This window comes from Cynocephalus volans, chromosome 7 (assembly GCF_027409185.1).
Source record: "Cynocephalus volans isolate mCynVol1 chromosome 7, mCynVol1.pri, whole genome shotgun sequence".
Classification (NCBI taxonomy): Eukaryota; Metazoa; Chordata; class Mammalia; order Dermoptera; family Cynocephalidae; genus Cynocephalus; species Cynocephalus volans.
This window is the reverse complement of record NC_084466.1, coordinates 17,866,168-17,890,673: the sequence shown is the minus strand read 5'-3', so window position 1 is coordinate 17,890,673 and position 24,506 is coordinate 17,866,168.

Genomic DNA, 24,506 nt, shown 5'->3' with positions numbered 1-24,506 from the left:
AATTAAAACCAGTGCTGCACAAAAAGCCTTCCCCAGGGAATCAGCAGCAAAGCAACAATTTAGCTCAACCACAGGGCTCAAGTGCTGGTCGCCACAGGAAGTTCTTCCATTTTAGAAGTAACCAAAGGATAACAAATTGGTTCCAGTGTAGAGTTTAAGTGGTGGGAATAACAAATAATCCAACACAGAACTGAAAGCAAAAACAAAACACCCATAGATCAGAGACAAAGATCTGATATTAACCAGTAAAGGTCTAACACCACCAAAGAACACCTATAAAACCTAGAAGGAGCAGAAGCCCCCAAGCTTCTGGAGAGAGGGCCGAGGCCCTCAGCCATGCCTCTTGATATCTGCACCTGGCCCAGTGACAACCACCAAGTGGCTGCTGGAAGAGCCCCTGGTTCCCAGGGGGTGGCCAATGACCTTGGCTATGCTTCCTTGAAGTCTGCATCCAGCTTAGTCATGACCAAACTGCCACCAGAAGCCCCCTGGGCTCACCTGTTGGAAGAGGGGGATGCCACAGGCCTCGACCATGCCCCCCTCCCTCCTTCCTCATCCTTCCACCCTCCCCCCTTCCTTTCCCCTCTCATCTTCCCTGCAATTGCTCCACACAACATCTTAGAATGTAAAATAATCATAATAAATAAATAAACAAACAATAAAATAAAATAAGAATAGTATCTGCAATGGATTGAAATGCATCTAACATGGTTAAATACATTGGTTCATAATGATACTAAAAAAATGGTTGCCATTGATGGAAACCAAATCATTTTGAAAACTGATAAAGAGGAAAAGGAATCAAACATTTACCCTGCCTCCCCTATATAACTGTACTAGTAGTTGAGGGGATGTTTCTCTTTTACAGGTATTGCAGCTAATGAATGAAGAAGGGATGGGATGATAGACTGTCACCATTTTGCAACTCCAAAGAACAAATGGGTCTAGGCATTGGGCACCGATGCCTGCTAACATCACAAAAAGAACAAAGGGTTGTATGCCTCCTGACAGAAGAATACCTGCAAAGTGGGCTCGTCAAAGAATACAACCTGAATTTGATCAAGTCTCTAGATCCAACGATCAATTTACTAGAAAAAGAGAGGACAGAGGAACACGATAAACTTAGCGCAGGACACAATCAGCAAAATGCAGGATGTGAGAAACCCTACAGGAGAAAACTATCTATGTAGTTTCTTCAACAATAAAAAATTGCAAAGGAAAGAAGATATGGAAGAAGATTATAGAAAAACAAAACAACAGAACCCCCCCCCCACAAAAACAGTCTTAATACACATATCAACCAGACAAAAAGATGTGGCCCTTATTTGAATCTTGCTTTTAAAGAACTATAAAAACAACTTTTGATGTAAAAGAGACAACTAGCAATTTGAATTCTAGCTATTTTATGATATTAAAAAATTAATTGTGGCTTTTAAAAAGTGTAATAATGGTATTGTGGGTTCCTTAACAGTCACTTTTAAAGGTATACACTGTTATATAAATGGATGAATATAACTGTGATATCAATCCTATCAATATCACTGTGAAATGATAACGATGCATGGATAGTTGCTTCAACTTAATACACACAGGTGAAGGTAGTAGATAGAGGAAGGATCTACTACCTTCACCTGTGTATGGAGAAGGTTCATCCATTGGTTAAGGATTGTTAGGGTTGAGTGGAAGGTACATGAGGATTTACTATACTGTTCTGTCTATTGTTGTATATTCCAAATTTTCCATAATCACTTTTTAAAAATATAGTAAATAGCTAACAGAAAATGAGAGGGATTTTTATTTCAAAGAAAGTAATCCATAAACAGATTTGCAGGAAGTGCAAGAGTTTATGTATTTTTATTTTTCATTTTTATCTTTTTTGACTCCTGAAGTTGTGACTGAAAGCACTTAAAATCTTTTTATCATGTAATATTTTATTTTATTTTATTTTATTTTTTGTGACCGGTAAGGGATTCGTAACTCTTGGCTTGGTGTCGCCCGCACCACACTCAGCCAGTGAGTGCACCAGCCATCCCTACATAGGATCCGAACCCGTGGCCTCGGTGCTCCTAGCGCCGCTACGCTCCCAGCGCTGCACTCTCCCGAATGAGCCACAGGGTCGGCCCTATCATGTAATATTTTATGTATACATAATATTACCCTTCCATAACATATTGTTTGTCTTTATGGTTTTGAGCTTTCGTATACATGGTGTCATAGTGAATGTAATCTTTTCAGTCAGGTTTCTAAGATCCAGATTGTTGTTGCATGTCACTGTAATTCTTTTATTTTTCCCCTCTGTTCGGTATTTCATTGGGTGGATTTACAACAACTTATTTAACCAGTCTCCTGTCGATAGACATTGAACATTCTCGTGCGGGTGTGAAAGCAGTTCTCTAAGACATACACCAAGGGGTGAGACCGCTACACAAGGTGATCCCAAACTGTTTTCTACAGTGGCTCTACAAAATTACACTCTAACCAGCAGTTTATAAAGATTTCTGTTGCTTTGTAATTATTCTTCACATTTGTCTAGAAAGAAATGGAAGTGGCCTAGTGACAAAGATACTTTATGTACTGCCCAGGATGATCTCATTCCTACCCATGCATGTGATAGCTTATCATTATTTAGTTTTCCAGGTGTTTGTCTTTTCCCTCCCCTCCTAGATTAGAAACTATGTGAGGGCCAGGAGGTAGGAATGGTCATTTTTACCCACCCTGTGCCTGTTCTCCATTCCTGTAGTAATAGCACCTCAATTTCCCTCTAGGGTTAAAGCTACAGCAATGAACGTGCTCCAGGAATGTTTGTTTTGATATTTCTTTAAGTGATCTTGATATTGGGAAATTATAGTTTTAGCCTCTACTAATCTTTAACACTTGTATAGTAAATTAACAATTTTTAAACTTCCTCAGAAGCAGTTGATAAAAAGGTTTGTTCAGTATGTTAAAAATATCAAACCAATGCTTTTATATTCTGGTATTCAGTAAATAAGAGATAGTCCCTATTTTGGAATGATTTATTACATCATCTGATGGAAAAGATAACACAATCACAGGGAGAAACCCTCAAGCTCCTAAAACTGACAACACACACAAGTGCAATATATAGTTCAAAGAGACAGAATGAACAAGGTATGTGTGCATTTTCTAAGAAGATTCTGGACTGAGTAGATATCCACAAGTAATAAAGGGGAAAGCCTGGAGTAGGTCCCAATTTTGTGGGGCCTGAAGTTTATACAATTGGGAGGGTCCCCTTAAGAAAAACAAATGCAAAATTATGTATAAAGTCTTGGAAATGGCCCCAGCAAGAAAGGGCTCTGAAGTTTAAGATTCATTAGCTTCATGGTGAATCTGCCTCTGCAGGTATGTGCAAGAACCTGAGTTGTAGTTCAAGGAATAGCAAAGAGGTTTAACTGACTATGGTGGGAAATGCAAGCTAGCATATAGAGGAAGGTGACAGTTCAATTACTGAATGGTTGATTGGAAAAGCCAGTCCTTTTAATGGGCCTCAAAGCTAAGGAGATTACATTTCATGATGATGTAGTTGGGAACTATAGTTTTCTGAAAAGGGAAGTTGCATGGTTAGGTCAATATTTCCTTGCCACTGGGTTTAAGATGAATTGATAAATAAATAAAAGGAGGCACTGGGGCTCCTAGAGATATTTCTAACAAGAAATGATGATTTCATGGACTAGGACGGAGACCACAGAAACTGAAAGGAAAGAAATGAAGCCGAGTCCAAGTGATGTTAAAGGAAATAGTTTAAATATTTGGGAGAAAACTGGAGAGTTAAAAGTCTGCAAGATTTCAAGGCTGAAGTGCAAAGAGGTTGGCAATAGATTCGTTTTTATGTTACTTTTTCCTAACATCATACGCCTCTCGTGGGTCAAGGTTTAAGGGTTTAGAATGATTTTGCACTATTTTTTGTAGATGCACACTGAGTAAATATCTAATATTCTCCTCTTATATTACAGTAATATAAGAAATTCTGATACTGTCGCTATCTGAGCTATCAAGGAGGCAACGCTGCGAAGCCTCTTCTAGGACAAATGGGAGTGCTAGATTCCATTGCTACATACTCCAGAAGAGGAATGTGCCCGAGGACATAGCCAAGGGAATGAAGCTAGCTTGCAGGTGAATGGGATCTCTCCTCTCTCCTTGTTCTCAGCTTGAAATACTTAGGTGGCTTCAGCTCTATTACAGCCCATCTTGGGTGTAGACATGGGCCCAGAAGGAAGCAGAGGAGAATATTGGACAGTTCATCTCACCGGCAAACATTGAAGGAAGCAGGATTTCCCATCATTTGTGTGCAGGGTAAAGAAAAGGATTAAGTGCTGGATTGGCAATGATGACCAGGCATTTTCTTAGTGGTTACACTTGAAAAACATAGGGTTTTTCAATCATTTAAAGGTAATTCTGTCCTAAAGGACTGAAATAATCCAGCTTGGGCCAAACCTTCCTCAAAGAAAGGCACAGACCATTTCTATGGCTTACTCTTTTTCCTTTCAGAAACCCAAATCCACCACCAGAAATATTGAAAAGATCGAGTGCATCACACCCTCATCTGTTCACTGATTTTAGTGATGAGAGTGTGAACATGAGAATCCTGGGTTTCTTTGTCAGTTTTAAGAAAAGCCTCAAGATATAAAGCTGGCTCTAGTGTAAGCTTTAGTCTGGTCACTCTGTGAGCAGTAGCCACTGTCTAGGAGCAGGAAAGTAGGAATTCAGTGAAAGCTCAGCTCAATTCTAAATTGTCTGACTTTGATTTTATCTGCAGTTTCTTTGCTATGAACCTGTTCATAACAGACCAAGCGGGCACTTTTGGAAAGGAGAGTGTTCATAAATCACAGTAACAGGAATCAGACCACTAGGGGGGATTGTTAAGCCATTTTGTGCAAAAAGAATGACTCTTAACTTTTGAAAATGAGTGCAGTTTCATTATTTAAAATTGTCATTAGTCAACTTTAAGCAGACGCAGCACACCAGAACTGGAATTCAATCTTTGTAAGCAAACTCATATCTCCACCTAAAGTGATCAAATGCCTGTAAACATCCCTTTCTTGTTTTAATTGCGAAAGGATTAATGTGGGCTTTGAAGTAATAGCTGTTCCCACTACCTGCTTCCAGAAGCAGCCGTTCCCACAGCATCACGGCAGGTGCAGCCCAGAAGCTGGGCCCTGCCCTGATCATGTAGCGGGTGGTATATTTACAGAGTCCAATGTGTGTTCAGTCCTGAATTAGTCAACTTTGTTATCTGCATTCTCCTAAACCCAAAGCCTAACAAGAAAATAGCAAAGAGTAATTCCCCCACAATGATTACAGAGGAATGGGGATCAGAGGGACATACAAGAGGCCGAACTAAGTGAAGCATTTTTTCAGACAAAGAGACAAAACTCTAGATTTAAAGAGAGAGAGAGAAAGAGAGACAGAGAGAGGCTGAAATGCACATGTGGGGATTGTTTAAACAAAAGGCCAGTCTTTTCAGAATTGCTTCTCCAGCGGATAAGATATCTTGCTTGCAGTATGTTATAATCATTTTCCAATCAGCAACTAGGAGTTGGCTCCCTCTGCAGCTCCCTGGCCTGGTGTTAGCAAGGAGGCTCTGTGTAGGATATAGTGGAAGACAGCTTGTTTGGAAAAGGAGAGAGAGAAGGGACTGGGGGCACGTCCAAGAGGCTCATGATTGTTTCAGTCATTAAACACCGATATTTAATTTGAGTTTAGTAATCCAGGTCACTACTATTTGGACCCAAGCAAAAAGAAAAAAAAAAAAAAAGAAGAAGAAAATTAAATAAGTATAATAAAAGAGCAAGGAGGGGCTGGCTGCTTTGGGTAAAAAAAGGCAATAAAAGGAATCTTTATAACTGCTGGATGGTGGAATAGGCTTTTTCCCCCCACCAAGCAGAATGTCAAATTCTGTCCCTCTTTTTATCCCCTCTTAAAGCATGCTTAAAAGGAAAATTCTTCACAGAATCTTAAAGAACTTTTTTTGACACAACAGCTGCAAAATCTATTTTCTAAACAAAGATTTATACATATTTATATGAGCTTAATCCAGATTTTTTTTAATAAATCATCCTCAGAACTGCAGAGGTAAACTATATGTAAATACCTCAAGTAATAGGCTTGTAGTGCAAATCGCATCATTTTATCTTCAATTTTGCATTCGTTTTTCTGGCTTAAAGGTGCATCAGAGATATGCATTTTAGCATATTCAGAACACGGGGCGTGAAATTAAATGTTTGACAGAGTGAGAAAAATATACAGACTTTGGAGATGCCTTAAAAATAGTAATTTATGCAGATCTAGAGGAGTGAAATCATTTGCAATGGAGTGACCCTCTCTCCAGGAATTTTGTGCTCAGTGTTCTTCCCTAATCTCCCGCTGTATCTTCATTTTTCATTGAACTAGCCAGTTTTCTGCGAAGCCGTCTTGTAGATAAGGGGAGTGCTAAAGAAGAAGAAAGAGGACGCTCGGTGGGTCCGTTTCCATTGCACTTTTACCCAAGGCAATGGGCAGAATTTAACGGATTCCTTCCAACATATGTTTTTGCCAGATAAGTAAACAGTGTGTGTCGGAAATGAAAAAGCATTTGCAATTTAATGACATTACAGCTCTCAGCTTAGGCTGGCGTGCTGCGAGGCGAAAAGCAGAAAAAGAGAGGAGAGTAGAAAGAGAAAAAGAACAAAGTTCATCTTCTCTTTTGTGCATTTTTATCAAGGAAAATATTACTTCTTTCCCCCTCTTGTTCTCTTTTTCTTTTTCGTCTTTTGGCTTTTTTGTCTCACTCATTTACATTTTTTTTCTTTTCTGCTTTTCTGTCCTCTGTTCACTTTTACCTTTTTCTTATATTGCCACTGACTCATTTCTTTTTTTCTCCCCATTGTGTCTCCTTATTCATCTATTTTGGCCATTCAGTTTTACCTTATAAGAAGCTGTTTATCCCACAATGGATCTTTTTTTCTGTGTTGTACTCCTAGTGCTATAGCTCATAGTCGACAGGATTGTCGGAGGGATTATAACGTTTCATTTCAAAGCACTACAAATCTGCTCTCTTGCCTTCAGTCCCTGCTCCTGTTTCCTCTGATACTTGTCATTTTATTTCACATTCATCGTGGTCTTTAGTTTCACCCCCAGACATCACAGCATCCTGATGTCTAACCACTGATATTCACTGTCTCTGCATTGCATGTTGGTACTGCAAGGTTCTAGAAACTTAACCTGGAAATGGCAGAACCATTCTCTCCCGCCGTTCGTCACGTTCAGACTGGTATGGACAATGAACATACTGATTGGGTCAGAATCGTTCCTTCCAGTGCCTGATGGCCAGGACAGAGTGTCATGTAGCTGATGGTTGTAATGGGTTGTCTTTCAACAGAAATTGAGCTCACATGCTGCTACTGAGTTTGCTGCTACTTTTCCTATTACATATTGTATGATAGTAATTACTGAAATATGTGTATATTTGAGTTTTGTGACTGTGTACTTGAGTGTACGGGTGTGTATTTGTATGTGTATGAACTAGACTGTGTGATAAGTGTACATAGTTGTGTGGAATTATTTAAGGCAGTGTGAGTCTGTGAATATGGGCACATAGAAAGACGTGACCATCTTTCAGCTTTGATTCAACCTTAAATTCCAGAAGTAGAAAGTTGAATGGAAAGCCAATATTTTCTCCTCACTTGGGTCCATAGCATTTTTATTTCTAGGGTTATTTTGACTGCCACTTTTACAGGTAGAAATAATATTTTCCACCAGGTCTCCCTTTTGTGACAGACTAGATTGATGACTAAGGAACCCCATTTAGGGGCAAGGAATGTCTCTAGGTCCTTTTGGCTGCCTTGATTTGTTGGTCTGTTCATCTAAGCAGTTCCTGAATAAACAACTTTTAATATGAGGATTAAGATCCATTGTTGCCAAAAAAAAAAAAAAAAAAAGATTCATTGTTGCCTTTTTATTTTTGCGAAACAAGTTAACATATTTTCAATATTGTTATCATGAATATTTGAATATTAGTACTCCAGATTTTTTACATAAATCTGATTCTAAGAACACACTTGATAGTTACTTGTTAGATCCTAAGGTTAACCTGCAGCTTGAACATAATCGAAAGGACCTGTAATCAAATTGCAAGTCCTATCACAGAAGTCTGTACAGGCTTTAAAAAGATGCTTAAATAAAATGCTCTTGTCTAAAGACATGTGCATGTTTTTACCATAAAATTACATCTTCCACATCTTCCAGATCCGGCACTTGGTAAGTAAAAAGAAAATCTATTTGGACATAAGGATGTAAAGTAGCTGGAGGTGGTAATTTAATCAACCAAGGATATATTTCAATGTTTTTCTGGTCTTCTAGGCATTAGCACTTTAAATTCATTATGTTGGTTTGACAGATATATGCTGCCTTAAGGATCTAAAAATGAAATCCTAGAAGTATAGCCTGCTAGAGGATATATATTGAACTTAAGAGATTAAAATGGTATAACCATTGCAACAGAATGGAACATATCGTGTTTCTCATTTTTTTTCCCACTAAGCATAAGTATTTTGCAGATGTAAAATACAGTCTTGTCTAATTATAAAACCTGCTCAAGAGCCAGAGCTTTCTAACTTTTATTACTGATGAAGTGGATATTAGAAAGAAAATGTTGGCTTCATAGAGAGTCTGAAGATGAAGAAGTCTTCCATTTGGGATTTTCTATATCAATAATTTATTAAGGAAAATAGTACAAGTAGTTACAGGCAGCCTACTGTAAGAGACAAAAACCATGCATGCTTTTTATATTTAAGACAAATAACAAAAGAGCCAAATTATAAAGCAGGTCTTAACGTAACTGGGACGTTAAATCTACTATATCATTATGCCAATTTAGTAACATTAATGATCTGTAATATTAATTCATCATCCTGGAAAATGGGGAAGAGTTGCCATAATTAACTAGATTAAGCCACAATTAAAAAGTCATCCAAGCTGTTGTAAAGATTCTAGTGATGATAAGAGTATTCGTTATATTACAAACCTTTCTGACCGTGTACATTTTGTACATAAGACTTTGTTACAAACAGCCCCTCATTTTGAATTCAGATAAGTCAAAAGAGCAACCACCCACGGAGGCGGTGGCACCGACTAGACGCCTCCTCAGCCATTCCCATCGCCGACTGCGGTTTAACACTTTCTTCCAGGGAGAATCAGCTCTGAAAGAGGTACAACCTTTTAGCATATCTACTTTAATTCCTCCCAGGGAAGCAAAAACAGGCAGTCTAGTGAAATTCACATATGTCGGACAGACTATCTGCTCCCCTAAGATTAAGGTCATCTTTGAAAGTCACATTTCAAACTGCACAAAATGAACATTTTGATGTTTTAAAATGGAGATTCTGTAACGCTGAAGCCTAAACCCAAGTTGCCTATCACTGGATGTCTGATAAGCTCTTAATTCAGCTCCCTACCTATGTGAAGTCTCTATTGTAGATGGGAGTCTTTAGGTCACAGACAGTGTTGGGGAAAAGATAAACAAGACCGGGCAAGGCTGAGATGCAGCCAGGATGACAAGATGTTGCCAAGATGACAACACATTTACCTTTCCAATCCATGGAACTCCTTTTGTCACTGACGGGACAGATCAGCTGTCTGAGTCTTTACTCTTCTACTCAGGAATATAATAACCCCCAACTTTTCTTTATATGCCCTGTTATTATCCTTGCCATTAATGATCTTGAGTTCTTCCCCCCTTAAGCAACATTTAGTATGCTGCTGTCTCTATGCATGAAATATCCACAAAGTGCATCTATAATCAGTGACCATCATTGCTGTGGTAAGCTGAGTGGCTGAGGAAGGAAAGCTGGTAGCTTACACACACATGTAACTGAAATTAGTTTGTGACAACTGAAAACTAAAGCGCATCACCAACTTATTCTGAATAGGTCACTAGGGATTTATATTTGCAGAGATTCGTAAAGGACTCCTGTGTATATTGGTGTGGCCACATTTTTTTTGGCTGGTAAGCCTAAAAGTCCCTGACACAGTATCATTCCGTGTTTGATCAAGATTTTCAATGAGGAAGAAACTGCAGTGAGTCCCCTCAGCAGACATTTTTCCCACACCACGTACCTTTCTGTCAACATTATGGTATGTCCTTTTGTGAAAATACATGTACATTCAGCACTCTGAGTTCTGCAGGGTGCCACATACCAGGACAATCTCAACAGCATCGGCGTACTGTCTTAGTGATAGGGACAAATCATTTAACAATCTCAACCTTACTGATTCGAGTAGTGACAGAAGGTAGTACATTCCAACCTTCTTGCTCAACAGGAACCAACAACTTGTTCTCAGAGAAGGATCTCTGCTCATGTTAATGCCGAAGAAGACAGTCTAAACACCCAGCCAAAGAATCATTTCTCTTCAGGGAATGCTGGAAGTTTCATGACTGTTGCCCAAAAAGAAGCCCCTTTAAGTGTAGCACTGGATAAGGAGATAGAAGTTACTGCCTGTCATATGATAGGGCTCCAAAGAGCCCTTCTTCCAGTGGACATTGCCAGAAGGAAAGCAGGTTTCTTACATACGTCTTGGAAATGCAAAGAGGTCTACCAAACCAAACCCACTTTTATTCCCACCCCTCTGAACCAATCATTATCAAGAAGCCTGATTTACCCTTCCTCAGCAATGATATGTGGTGATATGAAGGTGAAAAGACATAGTTTTATAGACAAGTTTACAAAAATCCTAGCACTAGCCTGGCCAAAATGTTGGGAAGAATGTCTTGCCAAGTCTTCATTCATAGATGTACATGAGTACAATTTGATCCTGTAGATTTTGAGGACACATTCCAAGGATTCAGAAGGAAGCCAGAATTGGGGTACTTTTCTGAGGCTCTCAAGACACTTTCCACTCTCTATAAGCTGGAATCCTTGTGAAAACGTGTTTTAAAAAAGTAGTTCAGCTAACGACTGGCCTTCATGTGTTCACGCTCACAAGAAAACATGTGTATGTTACAAACTACTTTGTAGGATCCTTGCTCTGAGAAGAGAAAAGGCAACCCCACCATGAGGCATTTCTGAGTCATCTGGAGAATGTGGCTAGTGTCTCCAGGCCTGGCCACTCTATTTTAGAACAGCTCTTCCTCTGTACTTGGATGGATACTTCTCAATGTGCTCATGTTCCTTTTATTTCATATATGCATTTGTTTGGTGAACCTTCCACATAGACCAACAAATTCCTCAAAGGCGAAGGCCTTAGCTCCCATTTCCTTTGTGGCACTGTTCACACAGTGACTCCCCAGTGTTTTTGAGTGAGTGGAGGAGATGTTATTCAGAGAAGAGGGGAGCACATACATGTGCTGCCTAGTAAGAGTTGCTCTAAGTTTTTCCATTCTGTGTAATTGGTGCATTCATATTTTGACAACCCATAGTACCACTGTGTGGGAGCTAAAGTCATATTCATTGGCAGGTACCTGTTAAATTAAAGGGACACACAGTGTGCAGACAGCATGGATTAGAGCCTGAAGCTCTTACTCTGGAGCATTAGACAGAAAGAGCTGCTTCTTCCCATCTCGGGTATGCATGAGCACATGACACTGGGTCTTTCAGTGCTCAGTGGTGCCTGACAAATAGATCTGGGAAGAAATTTAAGAATCGTTGTCCAACTCCATCATGAGGATACTAACACTAAGAAAATTTGGCAGACCAAAGCCACAGCTATCTGGGGAAACCATAACTGAAAGCAGAGCTCTTGCCTCCTAATTAATCCTGTGCTCCTTTCCCTGCAGAACTAAGTGATTCATCTTTATAAGAAATGTTGGCTTGTCAAAATCAGACTTTACTAGTAGATTTTTTTTAATTGGTCCTTCTGAAGCTTTTGATCATTGCATTTTGGTCAGTGATCTGGAAAGTGAGTTGTATTCAACTCCCCCACGATCATCTGCTGAAACAGCATCTTGTGTCATGTTGTCTAGTGTGAAACTTGCCGTCCTAGGTCTGTCTAGAATAAGACACTCTTGGACTCAAACATAGACTCCTCACTAATCAAAAATCATACCAGCTTAGCATGGTTTCTTTTTTTTTAAAACCCAGAGGTGATTTGATTGTTGTTCAGTTCTCCACTGTTATGGGTTGAATTGTGTATGTTGCACAAAAAGATGTTGAAGTCCTAGGACTGTGAATGTGAATGTGACCTTATTTGGAAATAGGGTCTCTGTAGATGGTCAAGTTAAGATGAGGTCATTGGGGTGGGCCCTAATCCAGTATGACTGGTGTCCTTATAAAAAGGGGAAATTTGCACACGGAGACATGCGTAGAGGGAGGGGATGTGAAGAGACACCAGGAGAACGCCATGTGAAGACGGAGGATTGGGCGATGCTTCTGTAAGCCCGGGAACTCCAAAGATTGCTGCAACCACCGAAAGCTATGAGAAGCATAGACAGTATCTTCCTCAATAGCCCTGCCAACACCTTGACTTCAGACTTCCAGCCTCCAGAACTGTGAGACAATACATGTCTGTTGTTGAAGCCACCCAGTGCATGGTATTCTGTTACAGCAGCCCTAAGAAAAAATACAAAAGAAATGTGGAACGCAGATCTTCTTTTGTGAGTTACTTTGTGTGTTGTTGTTGTTGTTTGCTGAGGGCAGTTTTGAAGTCACAGGCCTTACATGTACTTGGAGAAAAGCACCCTTGGTGATCTTAAAAGGAAATGAGATTTGTTACCCTTAGTCCGTAACTATTCAAACTCTGCTTTCCAGGGATTCTTTGAATTTCCGGTGTTATTTCATCTTTATTTCTAAATATAATTTAATAAATACCCCCCTAGAATTTGTCATTGTGCTTGACTTTTAACTGAGTGGGCTCTCAATGAATGAGTTAAATTTTCAATGAATAAATCACAGAAGAGGCACACATGCATGTAGATGACAAGCTAAGAGACATTGTAGCAGCTAGAGTTAATTTCATTCTCGTTTGCAGAATACAATTTGATTTTTTTTCTATCATTTTCTAGATTGTTCCAGTGTTGCAACGAAAGACCCTGTGATGTCATTTAATTGTATATTAACAAAAAGCTACCAGCTAAATGTTAAGAACAAACTTTTAACACTTGTAGACAATTTGGGGGGAGGGGTTAAGGGAAGATGGGGGAGTAATTATATGATTTCTAACACCAAGGAGAAAATTATAAAACAGAAGCTAATATGTTTACTTGACTCAAAGATCTGAAAAGGCTAAATTATATGTGCTACTCAGAGATGTTTATGTGAGACTATCCGAAGGTGCTGAACTGCACAGCCTTTTAATGGGCAAGAGTTGATTCAAAGCCTCTGTGGGGAACCTCAGGTTGACTGTACAATGTTTCCCCCAGACAGCATCTGTCTTGTTCCATTTAGGTTGCAATAACAGAATGCCGTAGACTGGGTGGCTTAAACAACAGAGATTTATTTTTCACAGTGCTAAAGGCTGGGAAGTCCAAGATCAAGACTCTGGCACTGGTATCTGGTGACGGCCCACTTCCTGATTTGCAGATGGCCGTCTGCTTAGGGTATCCTCATGTGATGGGGACAGAGATCATCTCTCTTGGATCTCTTCTTAAAAGGGCACTAATCTCATTCCTGAGGACTCTACCTTCATGACCTAATTACCTCCCAAAGCCCCCCCTCCAAATGCCATCATTGGAGATTCAGGCTGCAACATGTGAATTTGGGGGAACACAAACATTCAATCCGTAGCAGAATTTGTCAGGACCCCTGCACATACAGTGATAGACTAGGCCAATTCAAGATGGAATAGACAAGCAAAAAGCAGAGGTTGAACATATACATACTTCATCCATGAAAGCTGTATTTAAACTTATCTTTCAACAAAATTAGCAAATCTGGCTGGAGTTTACAGTTCATATATTTGCTGAGAATGTTTCTCAGGTTTTTATATTAATTGAAAAGTGATCATATTAAATTGAATTTAGCCTCTGACCAGTGTACTGATTTTGCTTTAGGCAAAATTAAAGGCATGAAAGAATGATACCAACAGGCCATGCAGTAATCTCGGGCTCCTGGCCCTCCAACCTCAACTCCCACACTTCCACCTTCCATGACTACATGCTGGCCTCCTCACCCACGCCAAAGTGGCTGGGCCCTGGCCCACCTCAAGCCCTTCTCACTTGCTATGGGCTCAGGTGCCCACCTGGGATTGCCAGATAAAATACAGAATGCCCAGTTAAATTTGAATTTCAGAGAAACAACAATTTTTTTTTAGTGGGCATATGTCCCAAATATTGCAAACTTATATTTAAAAAAAAATTCATTATTTATCTACCACCACCTCACTCATCACCTGGCTGCCTCAGGCTCATCCTTTGGGTGACTTAAATCTCACTTCCTCAAAGAGATCTGTAAGGTCTACCAAAGACCCAATCTAAAGTAAGTTATTCTGTTATTCTTCATACCACCCCATTGTCTTCCTTCATCTCACTCCCATCGATTTGTGACTATGTTTCTACATTTGTGTTTATTTGATTCAAGTCTGCCTTCCCCATGAAAGCAGGGATCATGTCTCTTTTGTTTGCTGTTAAGATACCTGGTGTCTGGCACTCATTAGACACTCATTGTATATTTGTTCATTGAATGGATGAATGAATGAATGGGGAGTCTTGCTGAGAAAAATTCCTTGTCTTGCTTTATTTCTAGTTAAATTGTTTGATGAAATAGCTAATGATTTAAACTGACTTACAGAGAAAAATGGGATTCCTCAGGAAGTTAATGGAATTTTCACAGAATATGTTGAAAGTAATGTGTAGTGCTTTAGATCAAGCAGTATGTAACCACATGTTATAAACTAGGTGTTCAAAGAATTATGTATTGACCACAGCTTTATCTAATTTAAATAAAACTTTACTAATAGATCTGCAGTTTGGTTCTAAGGTAGAATTCTCAGTAGAAAGTTTATCAGCTCCAATCCAGTTGTTTAAATAGTCAAATTGAAACAATCAGCAATTCTACCCATTAACTGAAGACTGAGCTGCAAATAATTCATTTACTTGGACATAATATACCCATCTAGAACATGATGAAATGTGTCTTATAACATACAGTAATTTTGAAAAAGAAAAGAGTTGTAGTATTTCATGGGGAATATTAGGTTCTCCCCAACAGTAAAGAACTAAGCAACAAAAATAGCTTACACTTTTAGAGAAAATAAATTCAGAGTCATATATATACAAAAACATGAAAGATTTTTTTCATATTGCTTATAGCTCTAGCAATATGCATATTTTCTAATTGACACTGTGCGATCAAATTCTGGCTGATTTGTGGAAATTTTCTTCTGCTTCATGTGATCCACTCCTAAATGTTGGATCACAGTGGCTGCTCTAAGAACAGTTTCAGAACAGACAGGTTAGGGTTGGGTTAACACAGGTGAAATGAAGAGAATGGTTGGGCAACAGGTTAGATGGGATATTGGCATGAGTTTAATTTACTGGAGGGTGGTTCGATTTCACTTCTTTTTAGCTGTGTAGCCATGTGACTGGAGTTATAGACCAGATATCATTCAACAGTTATAATTGTACATTTTCTTCCCTTTTTAAAATAATTCCAGAACCAACTGTCAGATAAATAATAATCTCTTAGTCCATTTTTACAAGGTAATAGTTTTGTAATTGATTCCACCTTATTTTATGGCACTTAGCTAAAATCACAAGCTTATTTATACAGTAAAAGATAGAAATGTATGTATCTAAAATCTCCAAACACCTTCACTTCAACTTTTTTTTGGTTGTCAGCTTCTATGAATATTCAGTGTAATATTTTAAGGGAATATAAATAAGTAAAAATTGTGACCATATATAATAATTGCTAAAGTTATTTGCTATTTTCTATAATTTTTATTTATAAGTATAAAATAGAAGATAGTACTTAATATTTGGCATTAAGTACACCAACACATGCTATTAAGGTTAGATTATGCTCAGGCCACTCTCCCTGGTTCATATGCAAAATTCCAAACCTGTACTTTTATCTTCTATTATTATATTTTAAATATGGCAGAAATGCAATATTTTCCCACATATTTATCCAAAATGCAAATCACAGTAAAGTGTGGTGGTGTAATGGCTTTTATTCACTGAAGATCTGGTTCTAAATTTCAAAATGAACTTGAAAAAATTACATCCACTTGTTTAGCAAAAGCTGTCTAGTTTATGCATACATTGCTTTGTTTCCATCTTATGGAAACAGTTATAGAGTCTCCAGGGTCTTTTAGCTAATGATAAAATGGTCTGTAAACAAAAATTTAAGCACAAACGGGAGCAAAAATTCTGCAAGACTACATGATATTTTTCACATTTTTTAGCCAAACAGTTTTAAACGGGCTTTCTATAAAATAACCTCAAAGCAAATGATCATACTTTTTGAAGTGTGATGGGAAGGCATTACAGTGGCCTGCCACTCCTGAACACACTGGTATCCCTGGAATGCCGACACAGCCCAGCCTGACAGTTTCTGGGATCACGTCTTTGTCATGACAATAAGCTGCATTTGGCACAAGTTCCAAGTTATGAAAGATAAATGGAAGTCTTCTTTCATCAATTGTGGGTTTTCTTTGTAACTTTTAACATCCATTTGGTTTTTTTGTCTGGTTGGGTTTTTCTGTTTGTTTTTGTTTTGTTAGTTGGTTGCCCAAGGATCAAATTAGGTAAAGTACTTGATAGAGCTTGTCCAAGGAAGTTGAATACCATTGACTTAAGTTTTTTTTTTTTTTAAATTGATAGCTCAGGTGTCTGCCTATGTAAGATGTAAGAAATGCAGAGGACGGGTGTGTGTTTTTGTGTGAAAGAGACAGAGAGATTAATTTTTATAGGTACCAGTCTACAGTTAGTAGACATGGACTTTTACTTGGAGAAAATTCTTTAATCTCATGGGAAGAGGTATTATCATTGTTTTGTTTTGCAAATTAGCAAATATATTTAGTGAGAATGGTGATATTGTTTTTGCTGAAACTAAATGGCTACTTGCAGCATGAATATGTACAGACATACCTTTTCTTAATTTTTTAATTAGCAATACATTCACATGGTTCAAAAACAAACGGCATGCCATGTAATGAAAGTTCTTGTTTCTGTCCCTCTTCACCCTATTCCTAACTCTTCTTCCTGCCTCCTTTATTTTGAAGATTTTCTTTATATTTGAAAAATAATGTATCAGCACTTGTGAAAATACATACGAGTGAAAAGAAATCTGATACAAATTATAAGTAATACAAAGTATTGGTCAAATCTTTTAGGTTCCTGATTCTCAGTTCGTTTGACTAGCTCTAGTCTTTTGACTCCAAAGTTAAGATTCTTTGTTAAGATATTTTGAGTTATAGGCCTGTCCGTGTAAACTTCATTATTTTCAAGGGCAAGTGAAATGAGTAGAGCTGAGGTTGTTTTGTTTGGAAAGTTTTGAAAGTGGGATTTCCTCACTAGGTGGCGCTCGTGTGCCTGGAGGTCACAGAGCTAGTTGCCCGGCCATCGGCAGGTGCACAGTTCAGCAGTTAGCACGCAGTTACTATGGAGACCTCCAGGATCACACAGAAGGCAAGGCCTTCATATTTTCTTCTCTTTAAAGAATGATTGTTCTACTCATATTTCTGCCCTGCACTGCATATGACCTTCCAAGTGGAGTGAAACGGTTGCGATTTCCTCTTTAGCCTGGGAGGTATATTATGTAAGATTTTTATACAGGCAAGAAAGCGTCATGGTAACTGTAACTTTGCCCCATGAAAGTTGAATTTTTTTAATAGAGAAGTTACTTCCAAACATGAATGGTTTGGAAGATGCCCTCACCCTTTCTCTGAAGACTTTAACATCCATCCAGTAACAAAAACTTTTAAACATGCTTTGGAGGTATTGTTGTCTTTCTTAGACATTGACATGGCCTCTCTACTATAAAGGGGTTAAAGGGCTTTATCCAGTCTGATTCTCACATTCCACGTGTGGCAAGTAGAATTACAGGTGAGGCAAAAATAATAATCTAGGCAGGTCCATTTTGCCACTCTACCCTGTCTGAAAGTCAAGAAATCCAAAAGGCAATAGGAGAGAAAAAATTTTAAACCAAGGTAGATAAAATATGAGTTACCTTTTATTAGATATATTAGATCTTGCAACACTCAATTTTTCATGCATTTACTCACCAGACATTTACTGCCCACCTACTATGTGTCTGGCACAATGCTGGTTGCCACGGAGGCAATAATGGATTAGAATCTGTTTCAAGCCTGATGGGAAAATTCTATCCAGAATTCTCTTAGTCAAACTCCTGTCATCCTCGTAGGAATTACTCCAGCTCAACTCCATGTGTTTTTATATACTACTCATCTCCATTTTCTTTCATTTGCATCAAAATCTTCCTCAACTTTACCACTTTTAGGCCAACTTCTAACTCAGTGTCCTTCCTTCAGCCACACACTCTGTTATAATTCATAGGTGTTTATATGTCTCCTTAGCCTGGGGACAACCTCAAGTTGTGTGAGTCTGAGTTCACCTGCTCAGAATGACTTTGAGGTCTTAAAAATAATGTCTTCTGGGTCTTTTGCATACACAGTGTGACCTCAAGTCTCATTGACTGAAGTACTGTTTTAATGTTTTATTGGGGGAAAACAACAAAGCATGCTGACGAAGTCCCTTTGGGAAAGGTGGTATGAGCAGGTCAGAGGGTATCACCTCATCCTTGGGGCTCCTCAGATGACAGCTGTCCAGTAGGGACACGGATGCCATGGGAATGTCTCTAGTTGGTGCCTAGGGTCATGGCAACTGTAGATGTGTCCCAGATTCCTGTTCCCCAGTGAATAAATTTTTTTTTAAGGAAAAAAAAGAAAAAAGAAAAAGAAAAATCCAACATCCTCAACCACCTGGTGTTGCTTTTGTTATGAAGGTTTTTGTTTGTTTTTCATGGTTTTTCCCCAGCAAGTAGGAGGAAAGTGAGGGAAGCCAGGGACGACGCAGCCTCTACTCATGTGACTCTAAGGAAGATTCTCACTGCCATGATCACATTAGCCCACAAGTGCCCAATCTCAGGACTCCACAGGGACAAGGGGAGCACTGAACTCCTGCAGGAGCTACAGGGAGACCATGCATCGAGGTAAAGTACAAGGAGGAAAGGCCCTGAGATGCAATGCACACCTGACTAGCGTAGAGAAGGGAAGGTTCTATCTGCTCTGGTTTGGTTTGGTTTTGACGCCACTAAAGCCTCTTCAGGACAAGGTACCTATATTCTATTCAGAACTAAAAGACAAAAGAGGGCTTGCCAGTTAGCTTAGTTGGTTGAAGCGCAGTGTTGTAATACCAAGGTCAAGGATTCAGATCCCCTTACTGGCCAGCCACACTCACACAAAAAACGAGAGACAAAGGAGAACCAGGAAAGCCCCTGATGCTTCTTCTCCATGCCTGATGTACTGTGCATTACTACAGTACGGGTCCAGTATAAATGCAAAGCAGATGAGCTATGCATTTCTGGACACTTAGATGGAAATGATAACTTAGGCAATAACACAATTGTGCTTATGTTCCCTTCAGCCTCTCTGTGCACAAGGGGTACACAAGGGTTTGCTCCATTGTATTCTGTAATTCTCGTGGGTGTGGAGCAGTATAATCTTTCCATATAAATGGTTTTCCCCAGCATTTCTCCTTCTTTAATGATCTCTTTTGGGATTGGCTAAATTTAACTGAGCACCCATTCTCATCAAGTAAATTCCCTTTATGATCTGGCATTCCGAGTTACCCACATAGGTTGTCCCAAATAAAAAGGACCACAATGGACATACTACAGCAGTTATTTCCTTTGGCCATCATCTCATAACCAAATCATACCATAATTGTTATTTATGGGGGATAGCAGGCAGGATGTTGTAGTGGTGATTATAATGAGAGGAATGTATTAAAAATGTATCTGGAATAGTTACTGATTTTAAGAGACATATAGTCTAGAAGGCAGAAAACATAATTATTTCAAAAACTAATGACCTGTGATGGACCATGATCAAGGGCAATGAGTGTTTTAGGAGCTGTGAGAAGGGCACAGTTGCCCAGGGAAAGAACCCTCACAAAAGGCAGAAGGACTTGACAAGGGCCTGAAAGAACAAACACAAATGTCAGCAGAGCTGGAGAAGCCATTGCAGGTGGACAAATGGTGTGACGAGACTGGTGTTAGTGGAGTGTACAAAAACTGTGGGGAATAGTGGGCACTAAGCCGGAAATGTGGATCGAGGCCAGATAGTAGAAGGAAACTAAGGCGCTTGGACTTTATCCTGGTGGTAATGAAGAGATAATGAAGATTTTTAATTAAGGGTTTGGCATGATTAAATGGTGTTTTAGGGAGATTACTGTGGCAGCGGTGAATTGGAGGGGGAGAAACAAGTAAACGATTAGTTAGGATGCTATTATAATCACCCAGGCTTGAAGCAGCAGGGGTCTGGAGGCACTGGGAATAGAAAGGAAGAGTGGTGTGGGAGACAGTGCAAGGGAATGCCCCGCAAGCCCCGGTGACTCATGCATGTGCAGGACCAAGGAAGGAAGGCGCCAGCCAGTGTTGGTACCACAGAGAGTGAGGGGACTCGGGAGGGGCAGCCATTTGGGAAAGAAAGGAAATGATTGGAGCATTGAGTTATCTGGGCTTTGGGGTGACCACAGGGCTTTCAAGTTCATACGTCCAGCAGAAGGTGGAGATGCAAGACGGAAGCTTTGGAGGGCAGCCAGGCTAGGGACCTAGACCTCTCTCGTTTATGTTAATCTGACTTCTTTCCCCAGAAAGAATTGAAATGCAGTGACTAAGCAATTATGATAGAATGTGTGTATTTTAAGATGTGTTCCTATATATGAACAGGAAGAAAGAATCCAGGTCATTCTTTGAATATTTTAAACTTCTAGAAAGTGACTTTTTAATACGTCCCCCAAATATTTTAAATGAATACTTTTTAAAGCCAGATTTCCCAGATAATATTTCCAAATGTTTAAATTTCTTCCTTCAGGGAGGCTCAGCCTTGGTGTCTAATGGAGTTCAATTACAGAGTCATTTTCTTGTTGAATGTGATGGAGATTGTGCTATCTACACGGGGCTTCCTAACTGCCGCGTGGTTCCCAATGATTGGTGCAAGAGCCCTCATAACTCTCATAGGCCTTTTGCCTGATTCTCTCATGCAAATTAGAAGGCGGAGATGATTGCAGATTTCATTTATAAGAAAAGTGCATCCTTCTAGCAAAAGGAATCAACAAGAAGAGGAACATGTGTCTTTTAATGTGTGCTGCACAACTGGTGGCACACGGCCACTTGGAATTCCACCAGACTAAATGCCAACTGGCACTTTCCTTCAAAAAGTAGAACATTATGGATCAAAATGTGACCAGGGTCAAAAGAAAACAGCCTTGGACTTCATCCTCGGGTGTGCAGACTCAGCCGCCAAAAACCTCCCCACATGACTCAGATCTTCATGGACATTGTTTGAGTCTTGCTATGAAATTCAAGGAACCAAATAAGTCAGTCAAATGAGCTCTTATCTGAAAATCAAGGGAAAAGCTCTTTTTCTTTTAACGTGAAAACCAAATACTGGTAAATGGTTTGCTTCCAAATCAAGAAGAAGGATTCCTCTTAATTCACATATGTATTTGAATAGTGCTTTCTCTTACATGAGACTTATAAGGGGTATTTAGAAATCCATTGTGGGGGTCATCTGTGAATTTAGGAGCTCCATGGTATGTTTAACATGGTGGTCCCAAGCGCAGGATCCGTGTCTGTCACGGAAGCTAGAGCCACTGTCTGGTTATCATCTGGACACAAGTATCTTAAAATCCTGTCCATCGTGGTTGATTCCATCAGCAGAGCTTGCTCTTGCCCTCATCCAGAGGTAAGCTCCACTGACTACTGCAGGAGGCTTTGTCAGCACCTTGAGCCATTTCTAGGTGGACTAGGGGGGCGGTGATGTGAGTTTCTCATCTACAGAATAAGGGCTTCTAACTGAAGCTGAAGCTCAAGTCCCCAAGACCTCTAAGGAAACCTGGAAGGGGATACTGATATCTCCTGGAAATCACCAGAAGCCTCAGCCCATCTCCCTGCACCCAACCCCTCCTTACTCAAGAAGCATCTGAATTTAGGAAAAAAAATGCTAATTTCTCAGTCCTGCATTCAATTGAAGCCAATTAACCAAGAATCCCCTAGGAATTCTTTATTTGTGATCAAAACATTTTGTTAAGTAATCAGCCCAGCCAGACTGGATCGGATAGGGGAGGAGCTCCTTCCTGCTCCATCCCTCCTAAAACAGCTTATCAGAAGAGCTTTTTTTTTTTAAATAGAGTGGTGGGATTAGACGACTTTTTTTTTCCCCCTTCAGATCCTCAGTTCCATCATTAGATGACTCTTAAGGGTCCTCCCAACCCTGAAATCCTATGTCTTCTGATTAAGATCAATATACTTCTGCATCGTGCATGGTTCCATGGATCTGCCACTAAACTAAAACACTGCCTCTGACCTCCCAGTAATGGCCTCAGCCCTTGATTTTGGGAAGCTCCTATCAGTAAATAGTTCCTGGATGCTGCAAGCCTCAAAAATAGGAGGAAACACACACACTCACACACACACTTCATTTGTTTTAACTGAGTGGATTCCAAATGTTCTGATGTCCTTAATTTTTAACTCTTCCCATATTTAAATAATCTTTTAAATTTCAGTCTTAAAGTACTTACACCTGTATGCCTGCTAATAATTATTCCTAAGCAACACCTAAGAAAACATTATGTAAAAGAATCTAATCTTGTCCAATTCACTGTAACCAAAGTTGATAGTTTCAGCAAAAAAGACAAAGGTCAAAAAATAATCTTTTTTCAGTCCTTCTTGGTTGAAAGTAAATTCTGGATTTTTCTCTTATTGATATGTTGCCCTTTATTATGTGTCAGAAATAGAAATGGTGGAGGGCTGGAATGTGATCTTGATATATGACTTTACTGCTCTTTCTACTAACTGCTGAGTTATTATCATTTCACAAAAATTACATCTGAAAAGGAGGAATGTGTTTTTAAAACGTATGGTTCCCAATGAATAACCTTTGCTAAAATGATTAGTAATTTCTCCAGGTGATGAATTTGAAACTACTCTGTTCCAAGAATCTGTAACCCTTTCATTCTTCCTCTACTGTTGGGACACACTGAGAACAAAACACAAGGAGGATGTCTGCGCACATGAAAAGCTTCCTACTTTACTAGGTTTCAGGAAAAAGGGAGTAAAAACCCACCAGCCAACAAGTTACTCTGGGTGAAAAAACACTGGGGGGTGGGAAGGGATGAAGACGTGGTTAAACACTTAAATCAACAGGAGTTAATTCCCTAGTGGCATCTCTATATACATTAATTTCATGATCGCCACTTGCTGTGTATTGATTGAATTGTGTCCCCAAAGTTCATATATTAGAAGCTTAATCCCCACTGTAACTGTTGAGGGTGGGAAATCCTCTTACGGTAATTGAAAGGGAGGGGACTTGAAGAGGTGATTAGATTGTAGGACCATGCAGTAGTGAGTGGATTAATCATGGTCATCGGGGACATGGTTCTGGGGGCTTTAAAAGAAAAGCGCATGAGAAATTCACTCTCTCTCCTCTGCCATTTTCTGCCATGTAAGACCCCTGGGTCACTGTTGCCACCACCAAGACCCTCACCAGATGTGTTCTCTGGACTTTGGACTTGCCAGCCTCAGAAACTGTAAGCAATAAATTTCTTTTCTTATAAATCACTCAGTTCCAAACATTTTGTTATAAGCAACAAAAATGGACTAATATACCACTCCTCAGGCAAATATATCTTCAGGAAGTGAATTAGGCACTGGAAAGAATAGGCCACAATATTTCCTTAAATGCAGCAAAAACAAATTACCTCAGACTCAGGAACCCTGAGACCACTTTTTAAAAGTATGCACTGCTTCAAGAGAAAGGAAATGACTTTCTCAGGGACTTGGTGGCAGAGGTGGTAGCAGGGAGTGGTCAGAAGGCTTCTCAGCCCATTCACACTCACCTTGTGATGGGACCTTACAAATGCCAAGGTGGCAGTTCCTGGGCGCACCCTACTTGCACCTGAAGTTGACTTCATACTACTGCTGTGTAGACTTTGTTTTGTTTTTTTTCTGGTTAGAGTGAAGGCAAAGATGACTTCAATATCTGTTCAGAATCCCTGGGAAGGATTTGGGAGCAGGTTCTGTCAAAGTCATTTGTAGGTTTGCTTTGAGGATGGGTTCTAATCGGATGTGGATAGATTTCAAATGGCTCTGGGAATCCACTCACATACCACATTCTAGTATTTAAGAAAAGATCCCACTGGATTGTTTTTCCTCCCAGTGTTCCAGGAAGAGCCTTCCATGGATCTGAGACAGAATAGCAATCCTGTCGCCTCCTTTCTTTTGCCATTCTGGTCTTTAATTTTAAACAGGTCTGTGCCTAGTGGGTGGAGAAGAGTAGAGTGCTATAGCACTTATAGACTCTGAAGATGGACTACCTGGGTTTAAACCCTGGCT